Raw genomic sequence first — 15,533 nt, forward strand, 5'->3', positions numbered from 1 at the left:
CATCCATCCATCCATCCATCCATCCATCCATCCATCCATCCATCCATCCATCCATCCATAGATTAATTTTTAGGAAGGTATCTGAATAAAGAGCAGGAAATAATACCGTAAAATGCAAAAGTAAAAATAACATGCAAGAAAACTGAATATTTCAGTCCCATCATGAGAAATTAAAAGGGCAGGTTGTTACAGAGGCTTATTCGAAGTAAAATCAATAGGAAAAGAGTGTACAGGAAGGGGAACTTGAGGAGTTGAAGAGTCTGAGAGAGTGATTTCACTGCAGAACAGCATCCTTGCTTAAATCTGCCCCACCCAAGTCAAAATGACCCTAATGACATCACATTTGCAATAGGAAAGAAACAAAAAGAAGATAATTGATTCATTCATTCATGGATTAAGTATAATTATAATAGCTCAAGGGGGTATGCATAGCTTTCCTCCTCAATTTACCATCACAATAACAACCCCATGAGGTAGATCTTGTGGAGACAACAGGACTTTTTTGTAGTTTTTAGTGTTATTGTTGTTTAGTCGTTTAGTCCCACCCCATGGACCAGAGCACGCCGGGCCTTCCTGTCTTCCACTGCCTCCCGGAGATGGGTAAAATTCATGTTGGTTGCTTCAGTGACACTGTCCAGCCATCTCATCCTCGGTCGTCCCCTTCTCCTCTTGCCGTCACACTTTCCTAACATCAAGGTCTTTTCCAAGGAGTCTTCTCTTCTCATGAGATGGCCAAAGTACTGGAGCCTCAGCTTCAGGATCTGTCCTTCCAGTGAGCTCTCAGGGTGGATTTCCTTCAAAATGGATAGGTTTGTTCTCTTTGCAGTCCAGGGGACTCTCAAGAGTCTCCTCCAGCACCACAGTTTTTAGTATAGTTTTACTTATTTTAAAGATTTGTACAACATTTTATACAAGATTTTTAAAAATTCCAAGCACCAAATGATGTGCTTATTTATGTAAGGAAAGTGTTCCATCATCTTCTGATTCCTTTCCAATGTTTTCTTCCTCCTCTACAGGGTGCTGTCCTGGCTGGGTCCATGGCCCAAACCATACAAAACCATCCCACCTTGACATAACTTTGTGATAGTGTTATCATCCTAGGTCAAGCCCATCACCTTTTTCCTTAAGTAAACAGATTTGTATGTCTGGCAGAGCATTGACATGTTTAGCCGTTTATAAATTTTAAACATGTGTTGTTTAAAACACTCGGGGTTGTTTAGAAATGTAGATGGTCTTGAGGAGTTGAGACTCAAGGCAAGGATCTACTTTTGTTCTCTGCATGGTAGGACTATGGCTGAAAAGGGAGAACAGATATGTTGTCGGTCACTGATACTAGGAACTGGGGGCCTTTCGAAAGCGGGTTCTCCTTAGTCCCAGATGCTCTGCATTCTCAAAGTGCCTCTAGTGTAGCATCCCACCCCGTACTGTCATTCACACCATTACTATTTTAGAGCCTCCGTCTGGTGAAAGGAAGCTCCTTCCCCATTTTGTACAGCTGCAAAATTTAGCACAGAGGCGAGCCTCCCAGACCAGAATAGTCCCTTTACAGTGCGGCCTTCCACAGGGAAGCCTCGCTGCTATCACATTTTGCTGAACGGGCAAGAAGGGAGGGTTCCTGGGAGGCCCCCCCGGCCTTAAAAGTTGACAGCGGAGAGGAAGAATTGGAATAAAAACAGTCACACCGAATCCTTGCAGGATTCTCTCTCTGCAACCTCTGCCCTGCAGTGAATGAGAAAGCCGCCTGATCCCACACTGTAGGACTGATAACAATAACAGCACAAATGGCAGAAGTGAAGCAAAAATAGAAACAAAAGCAAACATATTGTGGTGGTTTAAAGATTAGCAGGGTTTTTTTCAGTGTGAGCTTCCACAGATCATAGCCCATTGCCAGACTGAAATACAGGTTTATACAGAAGTGCCACAGTGCAGTCTGTTTCTCTTTAATCGTTGTCATTTGTGCTGAAACAAAATACCCTGTTTCCCCTTTCAAAAAATGTTACAATAGATGAGTATTGCTACCTATTTTTCATTCTTAGTCAGCTGCTATGCCGCCCCAGCCTTTAATTTCTACCAGAGACTTCTGGACCACTGCAACTTTCTGCACTGCCCATAAGTTACTGGTGTATGCCTGAAAAAGTGATATTTAATCTACGAAAGCTTGCATTTATTGTTTGATTTTATGTGTCTAATACATGTTTCCACTTTGTTGTGTAATGACGACATGGCTTTGAGCTTTTGTGTTGTTTTTTTCAATCTGATCATCTTTTTGCTGCCTGGCACTGAACTAAAATAGTACACAGAGGGAGGGTAAAAACATTCCAAAAAGATATATTTCTGCACCATTTAGATATTGAACCCCCTGCATGGTACTACCAGAAAGACATTGCTTCATTCGCTTCTGCTTAAATTTAAGCAGGAGCGACCCTGCTGGAATGAGCCAGGGACCTCCTCGCCACCCCCGAATTTGCACATTTTCCAAATCTCAGCTCCTTGAGCCTCTGGTTTCTTTGGGTTTATGCCCAGGGTAAGTCCCTGTTTCTCCAGCAAGCAGGTTCGAACAAGCCTTGGCCATTGCCCCCTGCCTGGGGCTTCAAAGCATCCGCATGCTGGCTAGGCCAGAGACGTCGTCATGGCAACGAACGGTTTGAAAGGCCATCTTGGAGTGTGCTTATTGAAGCAGGACCGAAAAGGAAGGCGGGCAGGGAACGGGTGGAGGGGCTGCCATTCCTGCTCTGGCTTTCCGCACCGTGCCGCCCATGAATTGGTGACGATGTGGGTTATCTGTGGAAAATCTCCTGCAGATGGCCTTTCGTTAACCCTATTAAACGCTGCAAAATCAATTACAAGAGAGGGGAAGGCAAATCCTCCTTTTGCTGAGGGGGTTTGTCGGTACACAGGAAAAGCTAAGCTTCCGAGATGCTTCGAGCGTTGGCGCCAGCCGAGCCTGTTCCAGGAAATATCTAGAAATGGCCAGTAGACTCTCAAAAGGGAATCCAGGCGAAGGGACCGAGAATTTGGGCAAAATCTAAGCAGGTCACATGGCAACCCAGAGGAAAAAGTAACTTTGGGGCCAGCTAGCCAAAGGATAAAAGGCACCGGTAGCTCTTTGAAGGTCACTGATGTTGATGCGGTTTAGTTAACTCTTAAGAAAAATCTATAATACAAACACATCCAAACAGGGTGACTGTACGCTCCAGTAACTATAAAAGTTATTCTAAACGTGAGTTACGGTTATACTGAAAAATAAGTTCTCTCTAATGATGTGACAATCAAAATATAAGATGGCCCCCATGATGTAACTGATACATGTATCCGTCATTGAACTAAAAAGGAAGTAATTACAAATAATTTGTTTTTGGAAACCATTGCTCTTCTGCTAAACGGATTAAACAAAGAATTTGGGTGCAATTCATTATTTGCCTTTTCAGAGTCCTGAGATCTCAAAACGGTCCTGGAGACACAGAACCGTCTTCTATGCTATTATACTGTCAGACTCGGCTGAAATACCTCCGTTTTGACATGTGTAAGGCTGTCGTGATCTCCTCCGCACAGGGTTATTACAGGTCCCCTCCGGGACTACTGGAACACAGCCATCACCCTCCCAATACGAACGATATTTGGCAGCCATCACCTGTTACACAAGCACATTAAAAAAAACCCCACACACATACACACAAGCACCCAGAAACAAAGATAGCTGTGTTGGTCCAGGCAGACTGAAAATCTCAGTTAGGCAATATTTTTATTAGGACCAAAAAAAAAAACCACCCAAGATGTGTGTGAGTTTCCAGGGAGTCTAAAAAATCAAGCCGCATGGTGTGACTGCAAAATCTGTAGTTTTAACACAGTCTCACAATTCCAGTGGCTGGTTAAGGCTTCAGGTTTCTGACAGGCTTTTCAATGCTTTCTAGGGGCAAGGAGGCAGATCAGCAGCCCCTCCGAGCTCTCTTCTGCTGTCGGGGAAATTCAAAGAGCAGACGTAAAAAGAAAAAGGACAGCAATTAGTTCTCTTCTGCACTATCTCAAGAACATGAGCAGTTCGTACAGAACTGAGCTGCAATGGGGCTTGCTTTTCCATTCCATATTGCGCTGCTAAGAGCAATCTGCCTTTGCATACCTCTGTGGCATTTGGGCTGGTCCTCATAAAGGTATAGGCAAGCTGCAGATTCTGTTTCCTGTTCAACAAACCTCCCCTCCTCTTTTGTACAACTATATGTGCCTCATGGGTGCAGTGGTTAAACGGCGGTCCTGAAGTGAAGACTCTACTCACAACCTGAGTTTGATCCCATAAATTCAAGTAGCTGGCTCAAGGTTGACTCAGCCCTGGCCAAGGTTGACAGCATCCGGCCAAGGTTGGTAAATTCATACCCAGTTTGCTGGGGTGGGTGGGACGATGTGTAAACTGCATAATTAAATTGTAAACGGTTCAGAGAGTGCTTTAAAGCCTTATGGGGCGGTATATAAACAGCACACTTTGCTATATGTGGTTACAGCTCATGAAATCTAGGTCCATGGATGTGCTTTAAACCAGAAGTCACACTGTAGCCGGAGTGGAAGGCTATGGTAGAAACTAAGAGAAAAGGACTAACAGCATTACTGCTTATTTTTAAAAGTTTTAAATGAAATGTGTGAATGAAGTAAAAAGAGCAGGCACATTTAACTTCTGAGTGCCATCTTTCATCGCAAAGAAAGGAGATCCACCAGATTTTGCACCACGTGAGAAATCTCTAATGTTAGAAAACCAAAACAAAGGTTAGATAACATGAGGGTGTGTGTGAAATTCGATGCTCACATCTCAAGGCTCCAAGGGCAGCCTCAGAGATAAACCTCACGGTGCTGCGGTGGAAGAGGAGAAGGATGGATTTTTGTCTGCAAAACATGGTTTGCAAGTCTGGGGACTCCTCTGCACCCATCTCCAGGTGCTGCTTGGGCTTACAGGCCCAGCAGGAAGGTGCCAGTCTTGTGTGTTGTGTGTATTATGTCTATACAGTGAATCAGCTCAGAAAACCATTTTGGCAAGAATACATCCTCATGAGATCTCCTTCCATTTCAGATTCTGCTCTGTAATCTCAAAGAATGGGGTAGGTGATGGCCAGGAACCCTTTTACAGGGCTGCTATCCTTTCGGCTGCTGTGCAAAAGAGGTACCAACAGTCCTGTCCTTTTTCAAAAAGATGTGGCACCCTACAGTGGACCGGCCAAGTAATGGATGGTTACCGAGCCTAGAAATTATTGCTGGATATTTTACTCTGTAACCAGTACTGTACTTCACACACAGCCTTGTGTTTTATCACATGAAATGCTAAGACGTACAAAGGGCAAAGTCCTTTGCATAACAGAGTTGGCCCTGTCCCCCTGACATGTTTTACTGATTTGTAAAACTGTATTTATATCAAATTTAAACTGGCACTACCCATTTGTCAACAAGGGTGAAATGAGTCATTGCATCCATGCAGGCCTCACGCAATCTGGTGTTTTTCCCATTACATATTTTTTTTGGTACGCTGTATTAGCTTCGGGGGAAGATTGTATTAGCCTCAGGAAAGAAGTATCAAGCGTTATCTCGGCAAGTGTGGCACAGTTTTTTTCTCCAGAAGTTATAAACAGAACAAACAAACAGGCATACATACTGCTGTGTCATGCTTGTGCAAGGGAAATTGCATCAGTTCTGCTGGCAAATTGCTGCTCATTCATATGAAGGACCGGTTGTATTCTCGCCTAGGTAGCCCATCACATGAGAAAGTGCATGCCCAGGAGTGCAGCCAACAGCTCAGTTTGCTACCAAGAGTTGCGCAGGTTCGGAACCTAAAATGGAGTTAAATAGGAATGTAACTGGAAAAAGTAGACACCAGGAGGCTCCTATAGAACACATGAGATTACCATAACATCATCCAGTTGAGTACAGTGAACCACAAACACAAAATTAGAGCTGATTACTAGTTAGGTCTGGGGTTCCCAAACACCCCATTAATTCTAGGACAACAACTCACAGACGCCTTGATCACTGGCAGTGTTTGCTTAGACTTCTGGGAGATGTAGTCCAAGACTACCCAGGACCCAAAATTTGGGTACCACTAAACTGCATCCATACACCGGCATAGTCACACATCATTATAACATGCATCTATACATGTAACATAAAGGACTGGAAAATGTTTAAAAATGGGTTATCCCCACCCCCCACCCCATCTAGGCTGTTTTAGCAGTGAAGCTAGTGGGGGGGGGAACAGTACCCATTTTGAAGGGAAATTAACATTAGACCCCAGTGCCAGAGAATTTGTGACAGAGAAATTAATAAAAATGTATATGACTCAGTAAATCTGTGAACCAAGCGGTCATGAAATGTTGGGCAACCCCACATTCAAACTCTGGTCAAGAATTTAACCCTGGAAACCCAGGGGCAGAATTTGGAGGGCCTTGTTAACCATGGATATGGTCAATTTCAGCTTTCATCCGCCCTAGCCATCAATTGTCACAAAAATCTGAGCCTGCAAGCCTAGCCCTTTGGGGAGTGAGGAAGAGCGCCTATACAATCTGCCCAAACTTGTCACTTCCTTGGTTAAACCTTTAAGACTTCACCTAAGACTTTGTCTCTTCCCATTCCCAGCAGAAACCCTAGCAAATGACTGACAATATTTATGTAAGAATAAGGCTTGGAGCCATTTAAAATGGAAACAAGTGGATTATTATTATTATTATTATTAGCATAATAATGAAGCAAATTCGTACAAAGGAGAGAAGCAAACATGCATGCTTTGGAAAATGTTGGTTGTGACCTTGAAGCTGTCTGGATATTATATTTGTGAAGGCTCTCACAGCCAGGATCTGATGGTTGTTCTGGCGTTTTTTTTCGGGCTCTTTGTCCGTGTTCTGAAGGTTGTTCTTCCTGACGTTTCGCCCGTCTCTGTGGCCGGCATCTTTAGAGGACTGGAGTACGAACTCAGTCCTCTGAGTCCTCAGAGCATGGACAGAATTCCTACTCCAGTCCTCTAAAGATGCCAGCCACAGAGACGGACGAAACGTCAGGAAGAACCACCTTCAGAACACGGCCAAAGAGGCCGAAAAACCCACAACAACTATCTGTCTGGATATTGTCCATTTGGTAGCAGGATTACCAGCGCCCACTCGACCATGGGCCCTCAGACGCCTGAGGCAACTTTGCAAACCTCAGCAAATTGACTTGTCCAAGATTTTAAAGGTCCCAACTTGGCCGATGGGTAAAGTATGGTTGGCCTGTAGCTGTTTTCACCTATATACCCAGCCGCTTACTCTGTTTGTTTGTTTGTTTGTTTGTTTGTTTTACTTCACTTTACTTTATCAGTGGCATGCAGGATCTGCTGTGGATCAGTCCCAGCAATCAATCACACATGCTGGAACCCCCCCCCCCTTTCTGAGAATTGCCACCCTTTTGCTTATGGAGAAAACACAACCCAACACAAAAGGGTCATTTTGTAAAACTGAAACTGAAACATGATTCTGGGAATTAGCCTACTGTTTTTATCTCAAAGAAAACACAACCCTTATCAGAAACCCTTCTGTAAAACAGAAAGTGAAACACATATTTCTGGGAATGGGCCTTACCTTGCCGAGAATAGATGAGAATTGGTTTGTGTACCTTTTGTTTGTATCAGAATAACAGCTTGATGAAAACATTTACTATTTCTGTAGCGCCATCAATGCACCAAGAACTTAACGCCCACAAAAGGAGAAGTTCCTGGCATGCAGAATTTACAGTCTAAAATTTAAAAGCATCAGAAAAGGTTCATAATAATCTATAACAAAAGCAGCATAGTTTTTGGTGCCGAATTAAAACCACTCTCATCAGTTGTCAACTTTACACCCTGTTGCACGTATATCCTTAACAACTTGGGGTGATATAAAAGTTTCCAGGGCAAAGTTGACAACATTCAAAATTATCTCCCCGTTTGTATCTTTATGAGCAGTCAAACTACAGTATTTCAGTCTTACCACCTTGCCCCCCAAGATCAATTTTTATTGCCCTGGTCCTTTTTTTGATTTGGGGGGAAAAACAAACAAACCAGGAGGCTAAATATTTTATGATCGAAATATTTTATTTCAGTCATGGAGCTTGGAAAAGTAATTTTAAAAGCATAGTGACTCTAAAGCCCAGAGCATCATCCTATCTTTACACCATTATGGAGAGCTTCAGCATTGATTTTAATGGTTTTTATGGCAGTGTTGGTTTTGTTTGATGGCAGTGATTTTACAGATAAATCTGGTTTAACAGCTTTTGTTGTTTCACAACTACTCTGTACTGGAAGGGCAGAGTAAAAAGGCAATAAACAAATAACAGTCATAAAATGTCATGTATATATTGCATTTTGTATGTGTGTTTGTATGACTGTAATTATGTTTTGATGCATTGGGAACTGCCCAGAGAGGAGTGTTTGCACTGATGGGCTGATACAGAGGTTGGAAAAATAATTCATTCATTCATTCATTCATTCATTCATTCATTCATTCATACATACATACATACATACATACATACATACATACATACATACATACATACATACATACATACATATTTGTACTTAAAACTAATTTTTAAGGGGGTGGATTCATATAAAGAGTGGGAATCCTAGTCCCTAAACCCTGCATTTTGAGTTTTTCAAACTTGTTCTGTGCATATTTTTTCCATAGCTGGCTGGGGTCTGTGTGACTGAGCTAAGCATTATTTTATACTTTCCTGATTTTTACTGCATTTCCCATCACCCTTAGCAAGCATGGAGCATATCAGTTTGAAAAGGCTCCTTAAGCATTCTAAAATTCATGCCCTTCCTTTTGAAAACAGGGACAGTCATCAATTAATCCTTTGACCTTGAAATCTTAATAAATCCAAGTCCTTTCTCATCCCATCCTGCCTAACTCTGTTAAGTAGCTGGTGAATGTGTGTGTTTGCGTTTTAAAACATAAGAGCAAAGCAGTTGTTCAGGCGTCAGGCTTTGAAATCTTAATCTCTGTAAGTACTGTACAGTATTATCTCCCTGATGCAACACACACTCTCTGACTTAATTTGAAATATTTTAAAGTTAAATATTACCTAATGCATTTTCGTAATGGGTATACCGGACCATTGTTATAGAAGGTTTGTTTAGGGTGTATAAAGCAGTCCTGCACATTTATCTTTGTAGAAGCCATTTTTATTTTTGTTGTTACATGCCGTTATGTCACCCCTAGCCCATGGAGACCCTATGAACGAGCCAATCTCCAGAATGTCCTGTCTCAGCTCTTGTAAACTCAAGACAGTGACTTCGTTTAGGGAGAGTCCATCCACCTCATATTTGGCCTTCCTCTTTTTCTGCTGCCTTCCGCCTTTCCCAACGTTATTGCCTTTTCCAAAGAATCCTAGCTTCTCATGATGTGCCTAAAGTACGACAGCCTCAGTTTCATCATTTTAACCTCTGGAGCCCGTTCAGGGTGTGGTCTAGGAATCACTTGCTCATTTTCTGGCAGGCCAGAGTATCTGCAAAGCTCTCCTCCAGCATCACATTTCAAACAATTTTTTTTTCTTTCAGCTTGCTTGACTATCCGGATTTTACGCATGTACATAGTGATCAGGAATACAACAGTGTAGATTATGTTAGTCTTGATGACACTTCCTTGCACTTACTGTAATTATCTTTTCTAATTCCTCCATTGCTGCCCTTTCGAGTCTCAGTCTTCATCTGATTTCTCGGCTGCCGTCTCTGTTTGGACTGATGATTAAACCACAATGGGCAAAATATTTGACTATTTCAAGTTTGTCATTGTCCTTGTTTTGTAGTTCTTCTGTGGTCATTATTTTCCTTCTTCTTAATCTTCAGCTGCACTCTTACTTTGGCGCTTTCTTCTTTCACTTTCACTGAAAGTCCTTTCAAGTCATTGCTGCTCTCTTCCAGTAAAAGGCAGCGTTGTCCGCACATCCTGTGTGATACTTTTGCCTACAGAAAGCCATCATCTCTCTTTCCATATTCTGTTCTAACAGGAGTTTCTTGTCCACGATATAGCTTACACAATCAAGAGTTGAGGCACACCCCTTTCTTTCTGAACAATCCTTAGTTTCTCATTATCTCCATAGTTAAAGGTTTTGCTGTAGTCTATAAAGCAAAAACTGATCTTCTGAAATTATTGCCAGGTGGCATGTTGGTGCAAGGAAGTGATACTACACCTGCCTAATCACGTTGGGTTGCTCTGACAGTCAAAAACCAAGGTAGCGTCTCCCTGGGGCAAAGTGGCAGTCCTGCCGATCACTGGGAAAGTTTCCCTTGTTTAATTCCTGTGTTTAAAAAAGGCACAGTAGAACCAGTGACTGGAAATGGGTTGGAGGTTTTCTTGGAGTAGAACTTGCAGGTAATTGTTGCTGTATATTTTATTTTCCTGATCCTCTTCGGTCATGTCACTGGTAAATCTGATGCCCTCTAGATTTGACACTCAAGGGCAAAGCTCCAGTGGCCGACCCTATTTACAGCTTTGCTAAAACGTATCATTTATTCTGGCAACATGTTTCCCCAAAAATAAGACAGGGTCTTATATTAAATTTTGCTCTGAAAATGCATTAGGGCTTATTTTCAGAAGATGTTTTATTTTTTCCATGTACAACCATCTAAATTGATTTAATTACAGTCATGTCATCTTCTTCTGGTTGCTGCACAAGGGTGGAGGGTGGGGTTTCACTTAACTGGGGCTTATTTTTGGGGTAGGGCTTATATTACGAGCATCCTGAAAAATCATACTAAGGCTCATTTTCAGGTTAAGTCTTATTTTCGGGGAAACAGGGTACCAATTGGGTATGTTATCGTTAAAAGGCTATACCGTACCGTCTGAGGGATTATGTAGACCAATAACCCCACAACTTTTCACACCTCTGATAAATGATAATTCATTGACATGACAGTATTCCATTTTTGTCAGCAGTTTTATAAGTTTGTCCCCAAAAGAAGAAGAAATAAACAGAACAAGTGAGTTTTCTGTAGTCAGTGATTATGAACAGTGATTAGGAATAAAAGGAATAAGAACTGGGAAGTTCCAGATGCTCCCCTTCATCATGACCATGTGGATGTGATGAAAAGGTGCACGTGAGTGTCCTTTCTGAGCTGTGTCTGGTGATATAGTGCCACTCTCAATGATCAGACTCCCGACACGCAATAAGGCAAAGTTAATAACATAAGAAGATAAGAATTATCTTGATGCATCAGAACAAGAGACTCTTTTTAATCTAGTAGTATTCTGCAAGCTACAGCCGCCGGGCAGGTGTCTCTGGAGACTTGAAAGCAAGGCTGTGAAAGAGACGGAGTTTCTCAGTTTAATCACAGCATTCATTAGACAGAAGCTAGGCTGCCTTTCTGCATGTTTCTTTTGGTCTAAACTTTTTGAATCTCTGGGGAAAAAAAACATGTCTGCTCTTGTGATAACAGGCCTGCGCTGCTTGTAACCCATCCAGTCAAAGCCAACCCAACAGGTGTGGATTGTGGCCTGCCATATGCTTAATGCCTGTTTTTGTAGTCCCTTGCGAGCAGCAAAACCAGAACAGTTTGGAGGAGAGTATGATATACCCTAGACTGTGAGGGCTCATGAGTGCCTTATCCACTTCCCCCTTTTTCTACGTTGGCTCGGGCATGTCGTGAGAATGGCTGACAGTCGGATTCCGAAAGATCTCCTGTATGGAGAATTAGTGCAGCGAAAGCACCCCAGAGGGACGACCACAGCTGCGATATTATCTGCAAGTGGGATCTGAAAGAGGAATGGACCTCAACAGATGGGAAACCTTGACCTCTGAGCGTTCAGCCTGGAGCATGGCCTCTCCCAATTTGAAGAGACCCTTGTCCAGCAGGCTGAGGCCAAGAGGCAGTCCCGAAACCAGCAAAATCAGGGAGCTGGACAGGGGACAGATTGTATTTGTCTTCAGTGTGGAAGGGATGGTCACTCTCGAATTGGCCTTCTCAGCCACACTAGATGCTGTTCCAAGTCCTCTATTCAGAGCACGTTACCATAGTCTCTCGAGACTGAAGGATGCTTAAAACAGATCTATCAGACATAACAACCAATTCTGCAATTGTTCCTGAAGGGTCTGCCCACTATATCAACAAGGACACTTCTAGGCCTCAGGCTTTGCTCCCAGATTTCAGAGAACAGGATGTTCCTGGCCTGGACACCCACCCATGGTCTGGGCATCAGATGCAGCAATCTGTGCTGTTCCAGAAAGCCCACACACATCATGTCCTTTGACCAATAATTTTCTTCTGTTCTTCTCCATGTTTCTTCCACCTAGGAGGTTCGGTCAGCTAGGCCACACATTCAGGAACATCATCCCCAAAGAGGTCCATCACCATGCTTTTTAATTATTCCTCTTTTTCACTGGATTGCTACAATTACACAACATGTTTTGAGATCTAATTGCTGCTTTTGCAGTTTTTCATCATATTTCATGCTGGGCTTCATGAGCACGCCTCCCACCATTAAGAAGTATGGGTTGTATATCTGTGCCAGTGACATGAATAATACATATATTTAAAGGATGCTTCTGTGGTACATTCTGGGTGCACAGTCTCCCTTGCACTCATCCTTGCTCTTTATATGGATGGCCTATTTCTTTCAGTGATAATTTAATAAAGAATGATTAAACTTCAATTTTATAGAATGTATAACATCCATTCAACACACAAGGCAGTACTTTTATTGCTGTTTGATTTTTTTTGTAAGCTTTCTTGGCTATTTTTATTTAAAAGGCATCAGAAAAACCAATATACGACTAAACTTTTGTCTGTTACATTTATTGTCTCCTTCTTTGCAAACCACAGGGATATAGCAGCAGGTAGCGTGGGCAATTTGGTTTCTTTCATGCTCTGTTCGTATGACTTTCAGCTCCAATCCAACATATGGACATCTTGCCAAGAAAGCTTTTTGTATCACTTACCTCCACTACCACCCCTGCCAAAAATGTGGCCGGCTGAATTTCTGATGCAAAAAGCACAAGAGCAAGGTCAATTTTAAAACAAAAAAAGTGGAAACCTTTACTAGCAGCATCCATGACTGCTAGACTGGAAATCTTCTTCCTTTTTTAACTGGTCTCCCATTACTATCTATGCATTGCTTTCATACAGCAACAGCTATTCTGTCTTACATCACCCACTTAACTAATTGTCCACATTCCTCAAAGATGTCCAGGATTGTTACCTACTTGCTTATGGTAAACAGGTCTTTCTGCTTCCTTAAAAACCTGAAAACACTACTTGAAGGCAGATGAATCAAAGGGAAGCAATTTGTTCAGAGCTATAAGCAATGAAGCAGGTGAATTGCCTGGACCTATTTTGTTTAGCAGGCAAAGACAAAAGAGGTGGTCTGATAGTAATGCTCAAGATTTTTGCAAAGAGGTTTGGGGCTAAATCTAAAAGACTGCCGCGTTTCAGAGGTGGCAGGCATCTTAGAGGTAATCTCCTCCAGCTACTGTTTGAGTGCAGGAATTTAGCATCCACAGCAATATGGGACAGATGCAGCTTTGAATTTCTGATAAAAACCTTTCTTTCATTTTTTTTTGCTACACAGTAGGAGTGCAGAGACTCACAAAGGAGAATACTTAAAAGTTCCCAAAACAGTCCATCCTTTTCTCATTAACCAGCACGTAAAGTCTCAATAACTCACTCTGAGACATTTGTAAGAGAAAGAATAAAACATTTTAATTACTTACAGTTGTGAACAGATCAACAGCAATCAAACAGCACTGATTCCACCAGACTAAAGAGGGAGAAAGAGACCTTCAATTCAGAGGCTGGAAGGAATGATTGGTTAGTGCTGGATAGATTGACAGTCAACCCAGCCCAGAACAGTCTCTCCTAGTCACTGAAATCATAGGCAGCATGCAAGGTTGCAAATAAATCTCCAACATCTTCTTCACAAAGCATGATGTAGGGAAGTATGAGAGGACCAACATACAAAGGCACTGACATCTCCATAGTTCTCATGAGAGTCAGGAAGGCATTTAGTAAGACCCAATATTTTTAGCTAGTGTCAGAAGAAAACACCCACTCCCTCAACATCTGCCCCTCTCTTCTCTTTGCCTCCCAAATACTCCAAGGCTTGCCTAACAGTTTGAGCATTTGTTTGTGGCAACACTTGGGCCCTCTTGCATCATGTGGGGCAGCTTGACCTGTCCCTGAGGTCAGTCCATATCTCATGCACAAGGGAACTCACCGTCCCTTGCCCTTCCCATCACAGCCAGCCAGGCCTACTCTGTGACTAATAGGCCTTCATTAATTTAAATTAGGGAGCTGGCCCAAGCTTTGGGGCAGTGCTTGCCAGGAGCAAATCTCATCAAAGAGTGGCGATCCCATCACACAGAGACTCAAGAGTCGAAAATTGTTATAATCTTCAGTATTGTTTTCCAGCCAAGCGTCTGGCACAATGGCACTGCCTCAGCGGGCAGGAAGAGCTGCTGCAAAGAGGGTGACCAGAGGCAAATGGGAGGAGATAGGTCTTTAAAACAGTTAATTGCTGTAATAAGGCCAGTAGCAGCTGGTGCAACTTCCTTGGTCCCTTGCATGAGACACTGCACCTGTTGAAATCCTGTCTGCTCTACTGTTCTTATTCAAAGACTCAAGAGTTGGGTCTTCCTAGAAATACTGTACATGTATTCTGTCTTTCCATTGTGAAAATTTTTAGATGAATGACTTTCTAGCGAGAGCAGCGGTCTAAACATCAAATTGGACATATTAAATCAACAAGTACAGTAGTGGTAAATCACAGCAACATCAAGCACCATTAAAAGAGGCAGTGTGATATAGTGGTAGGAATGAACTGCTATGAACTGGTAGGAATTTTAATTCTTACTTCTCCATTAAGTTTACATGGCCTCTCCATTTCTTTCTTTCACATCTAATGTAAGTATAATAAAAAGAGATGGGGGAAGAAAGAATCCTATGTGCATCCATGTGAAATTTCCTCCTGGTCAGAAGGAGGGATAAAAATGTAATGTATAACAGTAGGAATTTTCCATTATCTCTCAGAAATGATCACAAAGTGATTCTGGTGATGATGAGTTCCAGGTATAAAGTTTGTCTTTGTTTCTACTCTCCTCACCTTTGGTAGATGATCTTGGAAATATTAGTATTCTGGATGGCAGCTCCCAGAATCTCAGGCTGGAATTGTGGGAGTTGTAGTCCAAAAAGTAGTATTTCCAAGCTCTGGGTAGCAATGCATCGAGAACAGGGCCATCAAACAAGATCTTGATAGTGCAGCTCCTGTGGAAAGAACTGTTGACCACCAGTTAATTCCTCAGAAAATTAGATTTCTTCCTTTTCATGATCAGTATAATGCATCAGGACCATCACTGCTACCTCCAGGCTGCATCTGTTCCCTCTAACAAAAGCTTTTCCTTTCATTCTCTCTGATCACTTCCCTTGACCTGATCTTATCCCCCTTTAAAGGCATCTCTGTGCCCCAAAAGCATGTTTCACTAATAACATTTCAGTGGAGGAAAGATTTGATATAGGAAAAGTTTTAGCCTTCACAGCTTATCAGGAAGCAGTCAATAAG

Source organism: Pogona vitticeps, chromosome 8 (genome assembly GCF_051106095.1).
Source record: "Pogona vitticeps strain Pit_001003342236 chromosome 8, PviZW2.1, whole genome shotgun sequence".
NCBI lineage: Eukaryota > Metazoa > Chordata > Lepidosauria > Squamata > Agamidae > Pogona > Pogona vitticeps.